General features: G+C 27.2%; 1 protein-coding gene across 2 annotated transcripts in view; it reads right to left on the bottom strand.

The window, feature by feature from the left end:
* Positions 1-7,796, bottom strand: part of LOC107455273 (cubilin-like) — a 183,605-nt gene extending 175,809 nt beyond the window's left edge. The window contains exon 1 of one of the 2 annotated variants that reach the window (XM_071180200.2): positions 7,489-7,796. The gene's annotated coding sequence lies outside the window, so the exon portion shown is untranslated. The remainder of the gene's footprint in view (positions 1-7,488) is intronic. The other variant, XM_016072780.4, reaches the window with a different exon arrangement.
* Between the last annotated feature and the right edge of the window lie 10,495 nt (positions 7,797-18,291).

The following is an 18,291-nucleotide window of genomic DNA, read 5'->3' as shown; positions in this document are numbered from 1 at the left end:
GGTAGTTTGAGCCATATTTTTTTTCTTAATATAATTTTACAAAAAAAAACTAATTTCAGATTTTAACCAAAATTTTTATTTTTGTTTAAGTTCAAAAAATTATGAAAGAAAGTTATAAATAATATCGTTTTTTTAATAGTATTAAAAAAATAGAGTTTTTAAGAAAATCAGGTTTTTCAAGTGTGCTTGGAGGAAATAATTTTATTTTGATGTGCCTAAAACAAAACAAAAAAATGCTACTAATTACTGTTATTTTTGGTGTTCCCATAGAGCCATAAACAGGATAAATTTCTTCGTAGTCTGGTTGTTTTGACCTTACTTTATTCACAGTTCACTTTCTTTGCACATATTACTGGGTTAGTACAAATAAATAATCGCGTTTTAAATGTTTGTATATTAGAAGCTATTATACATATCACAATAAATTATGCATAAAATTAAAGAAAAAAAATATTTTTTTATTTGCAAATATTCGCTATGTCACAATTTTGCTGCATTGCAAAAGTCTAATTTGTAATCATTTAGTTTCTTATATTTTGTAGTATAATTAAGATCGCTGTCAGCAGTTTTTAGTGCTGAGCGCAAGTGTTCTTTAAGCTCTTGCAATGTTTTCAACATCGGTGGTCGATAACCAGTGTGTAAAGAGTGTTGGTGACAAGTAATTACTCTTTATGAGATGACCACCAAGATTCTCGAACATTGTGCCATGTAGTTCCTTTTAATAGGGCATTGTTTACAAAACACAAATGCTGATAACACTGTAAAAACTTAAAGAACTTATTTGTTCAACATAAGGATCGATTGACAATGTAGAATTTATCTAAGAACTTCTGAAAAAACTGAAAAAGTTTAAATAACTTATTTTGCAACATTAGGAACGACTGTCAGTGTGAAATTACAAAATATGTTAAACGAACTTAGCAGGATAAATATTCAATGTTTATTGTGTAAAAAAGGGCCATTATTTAGGCATTTGTTACTGGAATAAAAACTTGCTGTATTTTACTAAAATTTCGTATATTATTTTCTGCATTATGCGTAACAGTTTTGAAAATATAAATACAGCCAATTTTAATATAAAGAGCTCGTGGGGAGATATTAAAGATTTCGTGAAATCAAATATTTTGAATATCGAAAATAGAATATACACTCATGGACAAAAAAATTAGTGCACCAAGAAGGAGTCGTCAAAATAAAACGAAATTTTACATATGTAATGACTACTTTGATGTAAGTAAATGATTAGAAAATCAAAGAAAAACGATAATCTTTGATATTCTAATCATTTACTTATATCAAAGTAGTTTGTAAAATTTCGTTTTATTTTGACGACTCCTTCTTGGTGCGCTAATTTTTTTGTCCATGAGTGTAGTTTAATTCAATATCAAATAATTTTTAAGAATTTTTCCAAAAAAAATGTAAGCAATACCATTTTAAAAGTTTTCTTATGTATTTCTTACGAGAGCATTTTTTGAAACAATGAATTTTTTTTTCCATGTGATTTTGCGTTTTGCTGAAGTTTTTCAATTTCGCCGTCTTCCTTTTTTGATGTATACCTACATTATTAAACCTCTTTTGTTATTTCAGATTCTTCTCATACAGAAACATTATTGTCGATTGTAGCTACTTCCTCATGCGTATGACTTTATTTTTGGATTTATTACATTAGTTTTAATTTAAGCACAGAGGGCATTTCTTGTTTTTAAGTTATGCCATCTGTGGACAAAAATACAACATCAGCTACAAACTCCTCCCACCCTTTCATAGGGTGGACTATTCATATATCCATTCATTCATCCACAGATCGTACTTTGGCCTGAACCAGAGAACGATCAATCTCCAATTCAGTAGCCTCAGAGGTATAATTGTAAAGTGGAAAATGGAAGACTTTGTTAGACTTGACCAGTCACCATATACTACATGGGAAGTTATCGGCAGGTGAGGATCCAATTCACGACCTCTTAGAGATGGGCCCAAAGCTCTATCAACAAAGTTATTCTGGGTCTCTGCTTTTTTAAAAAAAATTTTATCTATACACACATTCCTAAATCTTGACTGTCTACTTTTTCGGAATAGATAATTTGGACAAATTCTTCTCAAACCCAGCAACATCTTACCTAAGTTTAAAGAAATGATCTGTAAAATTTTTCTGTAAACGATTTAAAGAATCGGAATTGAAAAAGAAATCTAATTTCTTTAAAAATAAGAAGATAAGTAAAGTTTTTGGTCTTAAAAATAGCTCATTAGATCGAGAAGAGTATTTGGCTTAAAGAGAATTTTAAATCAGCAACATAGTAAACAAATGAGGAATTCAGATAATTTCGTGATCTTTAGTTTATTTTTTTTTTAATTTTTTTTAATTTAGTGATATCGTAGCTTGATAGTTTTTGAAATCTGGTCATTCATTTGTGCAATTCCTGAATAATATCTTACTCGTTAACTCTTTATTACTCTTATTTTGCTCTTTAATTCTCATAATCAAAATCACGATTTTATAAAAAAAATATATATGTAAAATAAAGTAACCTAAGTATCTAAATACGAACAAAAACTTTTTTCAAGTTTAGTTTGGAGCAATAAGAAAACCGTTAATACAACTATAGTAAAAAGTTTTGTAGATCACTACCAAGTTCACCATTTAACAAAGACAAAGCTAACCTAATAAATCTGAATAAATTCAAAATCACAATTTTACAAAAAAAATATATAAAGTAAAATAAAGTAACCTAAGCATCTAATAAATATGAACTAAAACTTTTTCCAAGTTTAATTTTGAAAAATAAAAAAAAAACATTTAGACAACTTTGGTAAATAGTTTTGTGGATCACTACCAAGTTCACCCTTTTACCGAGAGAAAGCTGAACCAATAAATCTGAATTAGATCAAAATCACAATTTTACAGAAAAAAAATTTATAATAAAATAAAGTAACCTAATCATCTAATGAATACGAACTAAAACGTTTTCCAAGTTTAATTTTGAAAAATAAAAAAAAACGTTTAGATAACTTTGATAAATAGTTTTGTGGATCACTACCAAGTTCACCATTTTGCAGAGAGAAAGCTGATCTAATAAATCTGAATTAAATCAAAATTACAATTTTACAAAAAAAATATATAAAATAAAATAACATAATTTTCTCATCTAATGAATACGAACTAAAAAGCTTTCCAAGTTTAATTTTGAAAAATAAAAAAAAAAACCATTTCGACAACTTTGGTAAACAGTTTTGTGGATCACTACCAAGTTCACCATTTTATAGAGAAAGCTGACCCAATAAATCTGAATTAAATCGTGTTTCCCCTTCAACTTTCAATTTGCATATTAAAAAATCAAAGAATTAGTTTTAATGAGTTCAATTGAATAGTTTCGTAAATACCATCAAGAGCACCATTTAAAAAAAATAGATAAATCTGAATTAAAACTTTTCTGCTCAATTTCATTTTGCATAATAAAATAAAAGATGAATTTTGATAAACATGGACAATAGCTTTGTAGATTTGTATTTTTTTATAAAATCATTTTAATCGATTCTGCACTATTTGTAATCTGCACAAAATTCAAAGCAAACAGAAAACAAAAAGAAAAAAAAATCAAATTTGTACTTTACTGTTTATTGTTTTATGTCACGGCCATGAATTATACTTTTAAATAGGTTTCTCTTTAAATAATCAATATATATAAAGACCCTCGTAAAAGTATTAAATCACTCAATGTACATATTACTTTACATTTAATGCTTACAAAATATATTTCTTATACTTACACAATATGATTACAAAAGTGAGGGACGCAATTTGGCTTACAACAAATTTTCAACATTTGAAGGCAATAAAATTCTAAATAAAGTTATTTTACTTTTATTTTTCAAAATCTTGTTTTAAATGAAGAATATTTTTTACTAACCTAACAAAAGTGGTTAGTTTATTTTAAGTAAAAATTTATTTATAGCGTTAGCGGGATCATTTTGATGGTTTCTCCAAAGAGAACAGAGAACCAATACATATATATACATATATATATATATATATATATATATATATATATATATATATATATATATATATATATATATATATATATATATATATATATATATATATATATTAGATCAGATATATATTATTGTTACTAGATCAACAATTCATTATATCAGATCATTTCATTATATCAGATCATTTAAGCTTCTAACAAAATCGTACACTTTTAATTATGAAATTTAAGGATTCTTTAAAGAATAACTCTCTGCTCAAAAAATTAAAATAAACTGCAGAAATGTCTAATATAAATGCTACCTTACGTCTGAAGTTATTCAAGAGTTTTTTAAAAGTCCAAAGAATTATTCTTGGAATGTAAGTTTTGCTAAGTAAGCATAATCAACAAGTTTCCAGTTTCTCTTTCCCGAAAACTTTATTTCAATTTGAATAGATTATTTTTGACTACTCCAGACATTGTTTCATTGAATCCTTTTAATAGTTTAAAAGCTTAAATGCTTGATTCATTTATTTTTTGACATTTATTCGCAATTACTGAATTTTTTATGTTATACATGATAAATTTGGTAATAAATTCATATTTAATAACAACTGAAAATGAAGTTTAGTTATGAATACTACCAAATAAATCCATTTGTATAAAAATATAATAAAATATTATCTTAAATAATTTTTTAAATATGTTAGTAATAGATTAAGAATGTTCTAAGCCAGATGGAATAATAATTATTCATTATGATTATAGAATGTAAAAATTACATAATTCAATGATTAAGTTGAGACTGTAAGTGAAGATTTAATATTAATATACTGTGCGAAAAATTAAAGTCAGACCACCTTGAATAACTTTAGTTTATGATCAAATTTTCATGTTCTGGGACTGAATCCTTAAGGTTTGAGAAGGTTACCTCAAATATGCTAATTAATTAGTTTGGCCGATATTTTAAAATACGAAATTAGGCTCAAAAACGTACTTTCTCTGAATAAACATATTCTTTTTTCGATGGATTTGGACTTCTGACCCCCAAACTATATATGAAAAATTTCAAATATTTACTGAAATATATTTTCTGCATGGAATTATCTTTGGATAAACGAATTTTATAATTGTTTGTAAAAAATTTTCAAAACGCTTCAATAAGTTCTCGAGATATGGCGAAATACGCAAAAAGTAAAATTAACATTAAGGGGTTTAAACTTTGGGATCGATCTCCTGACCGAATTATGGGGACCAAAATTCTAGATTGCGGCTGTATCCTATATTTTGGGGGTCAGAATACCGAATCAGTTGAAAAAAAGAGTATGTTTATTTGGAGAATATATGTTTTTGTGTCTGATTTCGTAACTTAAAATATCGTCTAGACTAATTAATTATGATACTTGGCGTTACCTAGAACATGAAGTTCCGATCATTAGATCAAAAGTTAATAAAGGTGGCACGTTTCTTTGGCGCACTGATATTTTAGATAAGAATTCCTTGTGTTGAGAATTCAGAATTTAAGGATGATAAATAGAATATAATGCTGAAGTTAAAAATTGTTTTGAATTCCAAATATTTGAAAATATATCTTAAAAATTAATAAAAAACTATAATTTTTTTTCTTCAAAAATTAAATATTGAAATTGTTTAGAGGCCTCATAGATGACATAAACTGAATTTATTCATATGTCTTAATTTTTAGAATCGTTTCCGTACTGTGGGCTTAGATATATCCATATAAATCATTAATTTATCATTTTTTATTCAAAGCCTTGAATTCACAAAAGAAAAATTTCTTTCCGATCATCCAATTATAAATAATGAAAAAATATTCGACTTATCCAATTACAAATGAAATTTTTTCTCCAAAATTATCATTGCAAGGGAAAAGTTAAAAAATCAATGGTTTATCTTATCAGAAAAAGTCAAAACACCCAAAAGCTTCGCAAACTTTAAAATATAGGAATTGTGAATGAAGACTGAATAAAAATTTAGATGATGTTGCACTGAAAAAAAGAATGAAAAATCGCCAGAATCTGGTAAAATTTACCATGCTGATGTGTATCTTGCTTTATGTACCAAAAAAAAAAGAAAAGTAAACTATAAAATATGGTTTTATTACCATGCTATTCAGTAGTAAATGTGGTGAAGATATAGTCCTATATCTATATTTAAAATTAAAAGAAATTGAAATAGATGTATAATAAATCTTGGAATTTATGTTTTAAATAAATAATTATTTCAATTATATTTTAATTTCTTTTTACTGCATCTTTCTTTTACTACGCATTTACCTAAAAGAAAGAATATAATAATAATTACTGTGTGGGAAGGATTTATCTATGATCTTTAAAAATAAATTTTGTATTTTTTTAACATGCAATTAAATTTGTAAAATTATAATATCTATTTGCCATAAATACTCCTATATCTATATTTAAAATCATTAGAAATTGAAACAGATATATAACAAATCTGGAACTCATGTTTTAAATAAATAATTATTCTAAATATATATTAATTTCTTCTTATTGTATCTTTCTTTTACAACGCATTCACCTAAAAGAAAGAATTCTCGATGTGAATCAATTTGTCTTTGTATTTTTAATACTATCTACAATCTTTAAAAATAGATTATATTGAATTATTTTTATCAAGCTGTAAAATCTGTATAATGATAGCATCTATTTGCTATAGATAGTCTTATATCTATATTTAAAATCATTAAAAATCGAAATAGATACCTAACAATTCTTGCAACTCATGCTTTAAATAAATAAATAATTTTAATATTTTTAATTTCTTTTTATAGTATCTTTCTTTTACTGTGCATTCGCCTAAAAGAAAGAATTATCTATGTGAATCAATTTGCTTTAGTATTTTTAATACTATCTATAGTCTTTAAAAATAGATTATATTGAATTATTTTTAACAAGTTGTAAAATCTGTAAAATGTTAACATCTATTTGCTATAGATAGTCTTATATCTAGATTTAAAATTATTAGAAATAGAAATAGATATGTAGCAATAATTTCCTTTTACTGTAGGCCCAGTTTTACAGGTAAAATTGAATACATTTTACGAACAACTATATAAATTTTTTTGAGAAAATACAACAAATATTTTTCAATCACAAACTCATATTTTACTTTAATTAATCAAAAAAAAATTTTTTTTTGGGTTAACAATTTCTATGACTAATAAAGTGATATGAAAAACACTTTTCAACATTCCTTTTTTAAAATCCTTTACAAGAGTATTCTTAAATATACTATATATATATCTCTAAATATACTATAATTTTGGTTCAATATTTTCAAATGTGTTTACAGTTTATTGTTTTATTTTTTTTCAAATGATTGCAAACTGTAGACTATTTTTTCTCAAACATAAAAAAAAAATGCTTGGAGTAATAAATTACATTATGATTAAAATGAAAAATTTTTAAAGCTTTATATTGAAGGAAATAATTTGATAGAATTAATTTCAAAAACTTATAAATTTTAATCTAACCTGCTTTTCACGGTTCTTTTCTAAGCCGGGCGAAATCTTGCAAACAGTGGTCTTTTGGTAAATCTCCAGCCCATGGTATTTAATATAATCTAGATTAAGGAACGCCTTCGTGACTTTGGGAGACATACAAGGTAGAAGATGGGGAACACCAGGATGAAAAGTCTGTTTTCAGATACCGAATCTTTCTCCTCTTTTAATCTCTCCTTCATTTATGCAGTGGAGCTATCTTCCAAGGCTCTGTACAACCGGCGGCCATGATGGCATACACATTCCCTTTTCGCACATCTGAAAATACAGAGGGCGCTGACGTCGTTTTTCTTCCCCTTTCCCTAAATTCGTTGCCAGATCCCTTAGATTGAACGTAAATGCTGGAACCGTCTGCAGAAAACAAATGTGTAAAGATACTTGGACTCGTTTTTGCAGCTTAATTTATTATTTTTGTATACATCTTTTTATTTCTTTTCCTTCCATATTTTTCAGGAAAAGCAAGCTGCTGCTGAATATCTTTTCATTCTTAAGCTTACTTTTGCCACAAAGACTAAAAATTCCGTAGTTTTGTTTGCTTTAGTCTTTTTAGATCGTAGAACTTATCACGAATGAACATCTTGTATTATTTTCACTTCGAAGTATTGGAATTTTAGAGATGTTATTGGAATTTTCGAAAAACCGTATTTTAAAATCGTTATTTGTCTTTTTTTTCTTAGAAACAGATATTCTTTAAAAATTAATTAGAGAATATCAAAGAAAAAGTTTTTCTTTAATTCTCTGAAATCCAGCTTAAAATCCTTTAGTGAAATAATGTTTAATTTTGCTCGATTCATTCTTTATAATTAATTTGCATGCCACTTCAAAGTTTTAAGATTTTTATCTTTAACCTAAATAAAAGTTTAACTTTACATTTAAGCTTTTAATTAGTTTGAATGAGTTTAAGGAATGCTTTTCGATTTGCTCCAAAAAATGTTAATTACACTTAACACGGATTCAAGTCATTTATTTTGCAATTTCTTGAATATGTGCGGTGCAATTAATAAGTAAGTGCATTTTAGTTTCAGGATAAAATAATAAACTCGTCCCCAAAACTCCTAAATTACTGAAATATTTTACATATGAATAAAAGATAAAAATTATATTAATTTATAATTGTAAATATATTTCAAGCTTAATAAGAAAAATTAAAAATACATTAATGGAATATTCACAAAAAGGATGAAATTTAATTTATTTCAATCTGTTTCAATTGTAGCTGTAGTGTCTCGGAGGATAGAGCTTTCGCTTTCCAATAAGGTGAGCCGGGTTCGAATCCCAGCGATGGCTGATCAATACAAGTCCCGCACCCAACTCGTACCGACTACAGAACTGACATGAAAATATCCGCAGTGGTAGACGGATCATGGGATAGAGTCCCCTTGTCGTCAGTCTAAAAGTGAGAGGTTTTCGTGGTTTACCTCTCCATGTAATACAAATGCTGGTTAGTTCCATCAAAAAGTTCACCACGAAGGTAAATTTCTCCCAATATTTGATCCAGGAGTTTCCTTGTCTTCTGGATTGGGTTCAAAATTAAAAGGCTACGGTCATGAACATTGATAGTCGTAAACCCAAAATTGGGTTGACTGTTCAACGACGGTTTTAAAATAAAATAAAATGTGTTTAAATATTGCAGTTTATTTTCTTCAGATGCTTTTATTTATGAATAAGAATCTTGCAGTTTGCATTTTTAACATCTCTATAAATTTAGACAGCTTAATATACTTTTATACGATCTCCTGAAACGTAGTTTATTTGCATCTTATATGGCAATGAACTGTAGTAAAAATTTAAGCTTCCTTTAGATATAACAATAAATATTTTCCGCAATTTTATTGCATGTTGTTCCTAAAATATCTGCACACAGAGAGAAAGATTCTGTTGGATTTATCATACTTCATGGTTAATATAACCAAAATATTAGATATTTAAATTATTCGTTTGGAAATTTCCTTTTCATATGGCAACGGTTTTCTAAAAATTCTGGTTTCTAAAATTATAGTTCCTAATACTACATATTTAGTAAAAAATACAAAATATAAATTTTAGTTTAGCCGAATAAATGGTTTCTATGCCCTGCTCTAAGGTGTTATGATAAAATTATCAAATTTTATCATATTTATTAAATTTTATCACATATTTTAAAACCATATTTTATTGTTCATTTTACCAAAATCGTTACCAAAGCACTTGATGAATTTTTTTGGTGAGAAACTATGTAAATTTACCATATTCTAGAATTTTGACTTAATTTTTTTTCTCAGTGTATAATTGAAAAAGAGTAACATTCGAATTTTGGAATGAGCAGCATATAAGCAGCATTAGTGATTTTTTCTAGCATATACTTATTAAATTAACAAAAACTTCAACTCAGATCTTCCCATTCTACTTGTTCGGGTAAATACCTCGGCATTTGAGTTTTACTTTGAGAACAACAATTAAAATTCTGTTGGAGAATAAATTCATTTTGCTCTAACTTATTATGATGATAATTTTTTAATGATACCTTTGTTGTAATCTATTTTGAAGGTAACAAATCATAGTAATATCAATAACCATTAAAAAGCAGTTCTAGATATTAAAAAATAAATAAGTAAACTAGTGAGGTTAATATGTTAATATTTCAGAAACAGAAAACTGTATTTACGAAAATAAGTATAAATCTGGGCTATTTCTCAAAATCCACAATTTTTAGGATCACTGAAAAGAATAATTCTACCTCCGCTTCGAAAAAAAAGCTAGTAAGAAAAAGTATACAATAATAAAGAATTCACAATAACATACTCCAACACCAATTTAAGCTTTAACCTATTAAACACATGCAAAGAATATTAATTTAATTCAGTCGTCCCAAAAATTGTCGATGAATTGAAAAATCCTCAAAGGAATACGAATAGGTATAGAATTGTACAGTTTGATATTTTCTGTTCGGGAAACTAGAGTATTTATTCTCACTGGATATTAAATTTAATTACAAAAATTGTCGATAGATGTCACTTCTAAATGCAGAAATCAGATCTTCTGTGAAATCTTTGCGGGAATATCTGCTCCTCAGACTGAACAACAATGCTGCTGTCAATAGTGATTATTTTGAAAATATTGTTTTTAGCATTTTGGATAAATAGCGCTTTCAGGTTTCAAGCTTGTTACTAAATTTGAAACTTAATCGGGCTAAGAAAAAAACTTACAATTTAAGCAAAACTCAGAAAATGACTCATTTATTTATTTTTTCATTTTTAATCATTTGATTTTTAAAGTGTCAGTTTTAATTTTGTCGAAGATCAGTTGAAGTAAAAATTCAATTCCTTTTTAGGAGGAAAAATAGCTATGGATATTTTCAACTAATCAATTTTTTTCTCCATTTTATTAAAAATTAAAGTGTGTGAAGAAGTATAAAAGTGAAAAATTTATTATAACCCAAATTACTATCAATAATTTTTTTGCGAAAATTACGGTATTTCTTACTCCAAAAGACAAATAGAACAATCAAAGAAAAACTAAAAACGAAAAAGCCCACTTTAATTTGTTTACTTTAACTTGCTTTGCTTGCTGTGCTTCCTTTTAAATAACTATTAAATATTTATTAAAACTTTAAAAAATAAATTTCTTAAAGCTATAATAATCATATTGTTCTATAAATTCACTGCTTTTTATTCAATAATTTGTTTAATTGTATACTAATTGCAATTTATGTTTTTTTTTAGTTACGTTCTATTACTATGACCTTATTTTAGGAACACAAAAAGCAAGCTTAAAATATCAGGAAATTTATTTTTAGCTTATTTGAAAAATATGACGATAAAGTATAATCTTGAATTGAAAAATAAAACAGTTTATAAGAAAATTTCTTCAACAAGAACACATTTAGGCAGATAGAATTTCTGTTCATTGATGGTTCTAGTTTCCGTTGTGCTGTATAAAATAACGATTTATTATTTTCTCACCACACTACAGAGTTTTTTAAACTTTTAAGTGACCCAGTTTCGAAGGATATCTTGGTTGTCTTTTGGTTCGAAACATTGTAACTTATTTTCTTTTCTATAATGCTTTTAATGAAAGATTATTTTCGCTTTCCTTTTTTACAAAACAAAAAATTTAATATTATATAAAATTTACGACTTGTTATGTACTTGATGCGTCAAAGATAAAGCACTAATTAATTAAATATTTTTCTTTAAAAAAAGCAAACATTACTAAAAATTATAATTTTTTATGTCAATAGTGTCTCAAACATACAAAAAATTTTCGATTAAAATTTTTTTAAATATATTTAATGCGAGAGAAAAAGAACTTTTAAGTACACTAAGAAAAAAAAGCGTTTTAAAAGCAACCAGAATTTGGTATAAGTTACCTTGTTTCTGGCTCTATGGGAACAACCAAATTCTCGGTAATTTTTACTGAAGCGCTTTGGCAACGATTTTCGTAAAATTAAAAATAAGACATGGTTTAATAATGTGTGATGAAATTTGGTAAATGTGGTAAAATTTAGCAATTTTATCATGAACATGGCATAAAAAACATTTATCAGGTTAAGCTCACTTTTCAGCTTTGAATTTACTAAATGAGTGGTAGTTAGGATTATAATTTTGAAAATCAGAGTTTTCGGTGCACCGTTACCATATAAATGGGAAAATTAGCTAATGAGTGACTTAAATGCCGAATATTTTCGTTTTGTTAACCATAATTATGCTTCTTTTTACAAGCAATGTCATTACCATACAGCATGTCATTTTACAAGATTTTTTTTTCTCCGTGTATAAATTTTTTTTACGAATTTAATGTTATTCTAACTACGCTTTTATCAACTAGCTTTCACGTGTGTGAGGTGGTGGACACTTGTAGTTTATACTAGGACAATTTTCATGCTTTCCAAAACATTCAGATGTCAACTGTAGTAGTTTATTCACGTCGCACTAGAACGACGCAATGGGTTATTGGTGGTACTGGGTTAAACATTCCTCAGGATGTATCGTATGCATGACGTCACAATTTCAATCCTCTGCAGAGGTGATGGCTTCCAGCTTTAGTAGAATGAAGTCCTTTTCGGTAGAACTGTTTAACGAGTGGCCTATACCGTACACCATTGGTCTCTTCGCAGATTGATTGAAGTGGTTACCAGCTCGCCAATGGATTGCAGTGATGATCGGACATCTGAAGAGGGCCGTATCTTATGAATAGTCCACCATGGGACAGATGTCAACTGGAGTTCTGTACTTGATAACAATACTTGATAACAATCATCAAAGGCAGTTTATCGCTTCGCCTAATTTCCGACTAACTAGAGCACTCACATTTCATTTGGAGCACTGTGCTGTATAGCTATGCAAGTTTCAATTATTTTCTGACAGATGGAATTTATTAAAATTTTTATAAAAGTAATTTATCATTAAGAATAATCACTTTCCAACTAGCTAGACTGGTCAAACATAAACCAACAGAGCTTTTAGCTAGATTACAATACCAGTTTAGCCACTTTCTGATCACTACAATCAAAATTTATTCCAAAAAAAATATATTTATCGTCAATCAAAATCTGTGCAAAATTCCTACAATGTGGAAAGCTCGAATTTCATCTAGCGCTCTGTGATTAATGACAATTCAAATTACAATTGTGCCCTAAAATGTACGATTAATTACCATTTTATCACAATTTTTTCGTTTGCAATAAACAAACTAACATACACAAAAATAAAACTAAAAATAGCGAAATTGAATAAAGGTTTCAAAAATTACTTTTCAAATAAATTAAGCAGGAGAAAACAATTCTACTTTTGTCACACCTAAAACAATGCATCACTTTTAATTGTATTGAATTAAGAAGGAAAAAGCAATTCTATTTTTGTAACACCTAAAACAATGCATTGATTTTAATTGTATTAAATTGTGAAGGAAAAAGCAATTCTAATATAATTTAGAAAGAGGAAGCAATTCTACTTTTGTCACACCTAAACAATGCATCACTTTTAATTGTACTGAATTAAGAGGGAAAAAGCAATTCTATTTTAATAAAGAAGGATAAAGCAATTCCATTTTTGTCACACCTAAAACAATGCCTCACTTTAGTAGGAAACTACTATCACCACCGAACTCCTCCCACACGTCTCTCCAAAAAGAAGAAAAAAGGAGTCCTACGCGATTCGAAAGACAAAATAATTTGATTTTCTGCCACACCTCAAACAATGCACATTTCTTTTAAATAAATCACCACAGAAATTCTTCCCGCGTCTTTCGAAAGTGGTGCTTTTTAAATTTTTTTTTTTTTTTGTTATAGATGTGAGGAATATTGAATTAGTTTTTAGTAAAAAACTTTTATTAAAATTGTTTTATTTCCTTAAAGTACTTTTTAAATTTTCAACTAATTCATTTGAAACTATAAAACCAGAAAGTTTCGGCGTTAACATGTGCAAGAACTAGTTTTTATTTAGTTCTGAGACAAAGGGATGCATAGGTATTTATCTAAAAATTTCATGATTTGAAGAAGATATTCTGCTTACCAAATAGATCGGGTTTATTTAGATTAAAAATAGACTGACACTAAAACACGTACTTCACCTTTCATTTTGGCAAATTCATATTTTTGTCTTCTCCCTCTCCACGATTAAAGGAATTAGAGATTTAAAAATTTTATTCCAATATTCGAAAATTCCAATATTCAGTTAGCTTGAGACCCTTAATATTGTTTTTAACTTAAGCATTTACCTTTTTTCATCTTATTTTAGGAAATAAGAAAATAAATTAAATTTATAACACTACCCATATAACTCTACACACCCCTAATTCTACTAACCCATTATATAACTCTACTTTAGGAGAATGAATCGCAAGCAAATTTTATGTCGACTATTCGTTAGTTTCTTATTTAATGAGGATGAAGAAAATTTCAAATTTTTATGGCATATAAATTATGAAACTCTCTTAAACTATGTAATTTTAAATGATAAATTCTAAAATTTAAGAATTTCAGATTTCTCGAGTTGAAACTTGTTAATTTTTATTTCTCTGTAATGTTTCAACTGATTTCCCTCACATTTTCGATTTTGACTTTTATTAAAACTTTTCCCATTTATTTTAAATGGTTTCACAGCAAATCAATATCTAAAACTATTTCTTCATAAATTCCCCATAACTGGCTTTACGATGCAATCGCACTGCTTCATTTATAATGCTTATTTATCCCTTTTATTTTCACATTTTTCATTATAAAAATAACTCCTGTCCTTTTTATAACTAATTTTTATCACAAACTTGATTCTTCATTCAATTAAAAAGTTGACGTTTTTGTTTTTAAATGAATGATAAATTGAATAGAATTTTATAATTGTTTTCCGATTCCGAGCACTGAAACCCGCTTGAACTTCTAATCTTTTCTTTTAACTCTAAGAAACCAAAGAATCACACCAGTTGTGAGATGATTAATGACAGTCTGAGACAAAAGACACTGGTCTCAGTTGAAAAATAAACTAAGCATTTGCACCGTGCTTTTAAAACATTCAGTTGTTCGAATCGATCAATGTCCATTGTACATGTGTATGGGGTTAAAACAAGTCTTCTGTTTATTTTGAATGTAAAATTAATTCACGAATATTAATCATTCTACTTGATATTTAAATTTACTTTTAAAACAAATTACAGTAAAGGGTCATCGTGATTTGAGTCCAGATGAAAGTTATTTCCGGAAATTATAAAGATGTTTTAACTGTTAAAAAATATTGGAGCATGTTGTTTCGTAATATGGGAACATACAATAATTAGAAGCTAAAATATAGAATAACTATCATATAAGGAGCTACAACTTCAGTTTGTGTCAGATGGATAGTTATTTTAGGGAATCACTAATATACTATAACTGATAAAAATAATGAAACCTGATTGACCATAATACGGTGCATACTTACTGCAACTTTAATTTGTGTCCTGATGGAAATCATTTCAGGAAACTAAAAAGTTACTATAAGTCAAGATGTTTCAGAAAATTTACAATCATAATAGCAAAATATTATAAAAGTTTGAAACATGATAGAGAATGATACGATTCATATTTTCAACAAATTCCTTTTTGCGTCCTAATGGAAAGTTATTTCAGGGAGTAATATATATACTATAACTGTAAAGAATATTTGTCCATAATATGGTGCACATTTGAACGAACTTTAATTAGTATCCTAATGGATAGTTATTTCAGGGTATATCAAAGATACCATAATTCAAGATTTTTCAAACAATTAATAGCAATTATAGAAATATTGATAGAAATTATAGTATGTTTCAACAAAATGCTATAATTTTTTTTCAATGAATCACAAAGATAGTGTGACTATTGAAAGGATTAAAACATGTTGTACCAAATTATGATGCATCATTGCTACAATTTTTTTTTAGTGTTGTAATGGAAAATTATTTTACGGATTAACAAAATGCTATAATTGTTTAAAACATGCTGGAACATGTTTTATCATATTATTATGATGCATGTTTACTAAAACTTCAATTAATGTTCTGTTGAAAAGTTATTTCAGGGAGCATGAAGATATTATAACTGTTAAAATATTGAAGCATGTCGAACCTTATTATGATGCATATTGCATATTTCTACAACTTTAATATGTGACCTGGTGGAAATTTATTTCTCGAATTTGCAAACTAATACAATTGTTTGAAATATTAAATCATTTTAATGTGCATAATTTCTGCAACTTTAATCCTATGCTAAATTGAACATAAAGATTTGATTAATTCAATGCTAAATTGAAGAATTTATTGAGAAGAATGCCTTTTTAATAATGATTACGGGATTATACTTCGATATAACTTCTATTGAAATAAAGTTTAACTTAGCAGCAAATTTGAACAATATTATGGTAAAGTATTGAATCAGTTTTTCCTAAAATGTGATGGAAGACTTTTTTAGTGACATGGACTTTTAGTGGAAGACTTTTTTAATGCATATAAATATGCATTATGGTAGTAGAATGCGGGACACCACTTTTTTTCACAAACTATTTATACGGATATCACGCAGCACATCAATTAAACTCAAAAATTTCATAAATTATTCATGTAAAAAAGTTAGTTAAGCAAATAAACCAGCCAAAGTGTTTTACAAACACATTTACATAAATTTTGTTGTTTTATTTGAATATGAAAAAAAATATGCGTGGTTGAAATTGTCGCAAACATTTACAGTTTACAGAAATTTATTCAGAAAAAATTTATTAATAAAAAAAGCAGATATAAGAATAAAGAATCCAATCTGGCTTTCATTTTAAATGCAGAAACCTTCAGGTTTTAAGAAATATGTTGCATAACTTTTAAACAAATATGTTGCATAATTAGCCAGAGAAATAAATATTAGTTTTGTTTGTTCGAACTCATCCTATTTTTTATTCATCCTATTATTTCCAACTATTATCGAAAAAGGAATTGTCTTTTATCAAAAGAAAGCACTTTTTTTTGTTAAGTTTCATCTTAAAATCATTTTTGCTAGCATCTCATTTAAAGGGAAATTTATTAAAGTGTTGGCATGCTGCTCATTCCTGAAAAAGACAAAGCAAGAGATGACCTATCTAAATCAAATAGTAATTGGACATATAAACCTAAATTTAAAAGAATTTGAAACTTCCTTTATCTGATATAAAAAGTTTTAATGATGCATGAAGAGATAGTATTTTATCATTTCTTCATGATATGTTATAGTACTTTTTTAAATCGATCATTTTTTAATGTTTTTCTTCTAACTTTAAACTGACACAAGATTAATAGTTCTGCATTTATTTTAATTATTTTACTTTAATTTGACTGAAAAAAAATCTCAAAACATTTTTGTTATTTGGAATTTAAAAAAAATAACCAAAAAGAAAAAACTGCAATTACAATTTCAGATTTTTTTTAAAAAAAAGAAAGCAAAATATGTCAGAAGCAAAACAAGTTACAACAAAAATGCAATACTGAAGAAAAGGTATTGATGTTGTTTTTTATTCAAAATAAAACAGGGAGTATAATATTTTCAATTATATCGAAATATTGAAACATCCATTCCTTTTTTAAATTTAATTATTTTAGATGACTCATAAAATATTTGTAAGCCTTTTTATAACATATTGTTTGGCCCAACAGCATAAAATCTCCACACTATGGTCCGTGTTACTATCAAAAACTTCTAATGTATATCGCAGATCTTCTTAAGTCGCAGCATTTGTAAATACAAACTCATTAATCGCTAGCTTTTAATACTCAATCTCAGATTAGGTTGATAGCAGATTAAAGTTGATTTTTATGCCAGCAACAACCTTTATCACAAAGATCATCAAGGTTTACAAATGATTAGCAAATGAACCATGAAAGCTTGAAACATTGTTAAAATTGACTATGTTAATTTACCCGCTATTAGTTTCGCATTAAGCATGCATAAACATTCCTTTGATTGAATCTGTCTATCTATACAGAACAAGCCTGGAAAAGGCAAGCCATCTTTCCCAAATCCAGAGACAAAAGCGTTCTCCAGCCGAGGATAAATTCTCAAGGTTTATTTTAGATTTTATGAACGTCTCTGTAACAAGGTTTACTTTCGCAGGCTATTATATATTTTCTTAAACACTTTAGAAGTGTTAAGTTTTCAGCACAAACAAAATGACTGCCAGTTCGAGCTGCTGAGCTATAGCATCTCCATCTGGCAATATTATAACATGCTAATTTTCCAGGTTCATTTTCAAGTAACGCCCAAACATTTTTCTTACAGAATCGAAATTATTATTCTCTTTTGTGTTAATTTTTTTTTCTTCA

The sequence above is a fragment of the Parasteatoda tepidariorum genome, chromosome 1, assembly GCF_982258835.1.
Source record: "Parasteatoda tepidariorum strain Cologne lab strain chromosome 1, Ptep-v5.0, whole genome shotgun sequence".
NCBI lineage: Eukaryota > Metazoa > Arthropoda > Arachnida > Araneae > Theridiidae > Parasteatoda > Parasteatoda tepidariorum.
The sequence above is the reverse complement of the archived record's forward strand: the minus strand, read 5'-3'. Positions and strand labels throughout refer to the sequence as shown.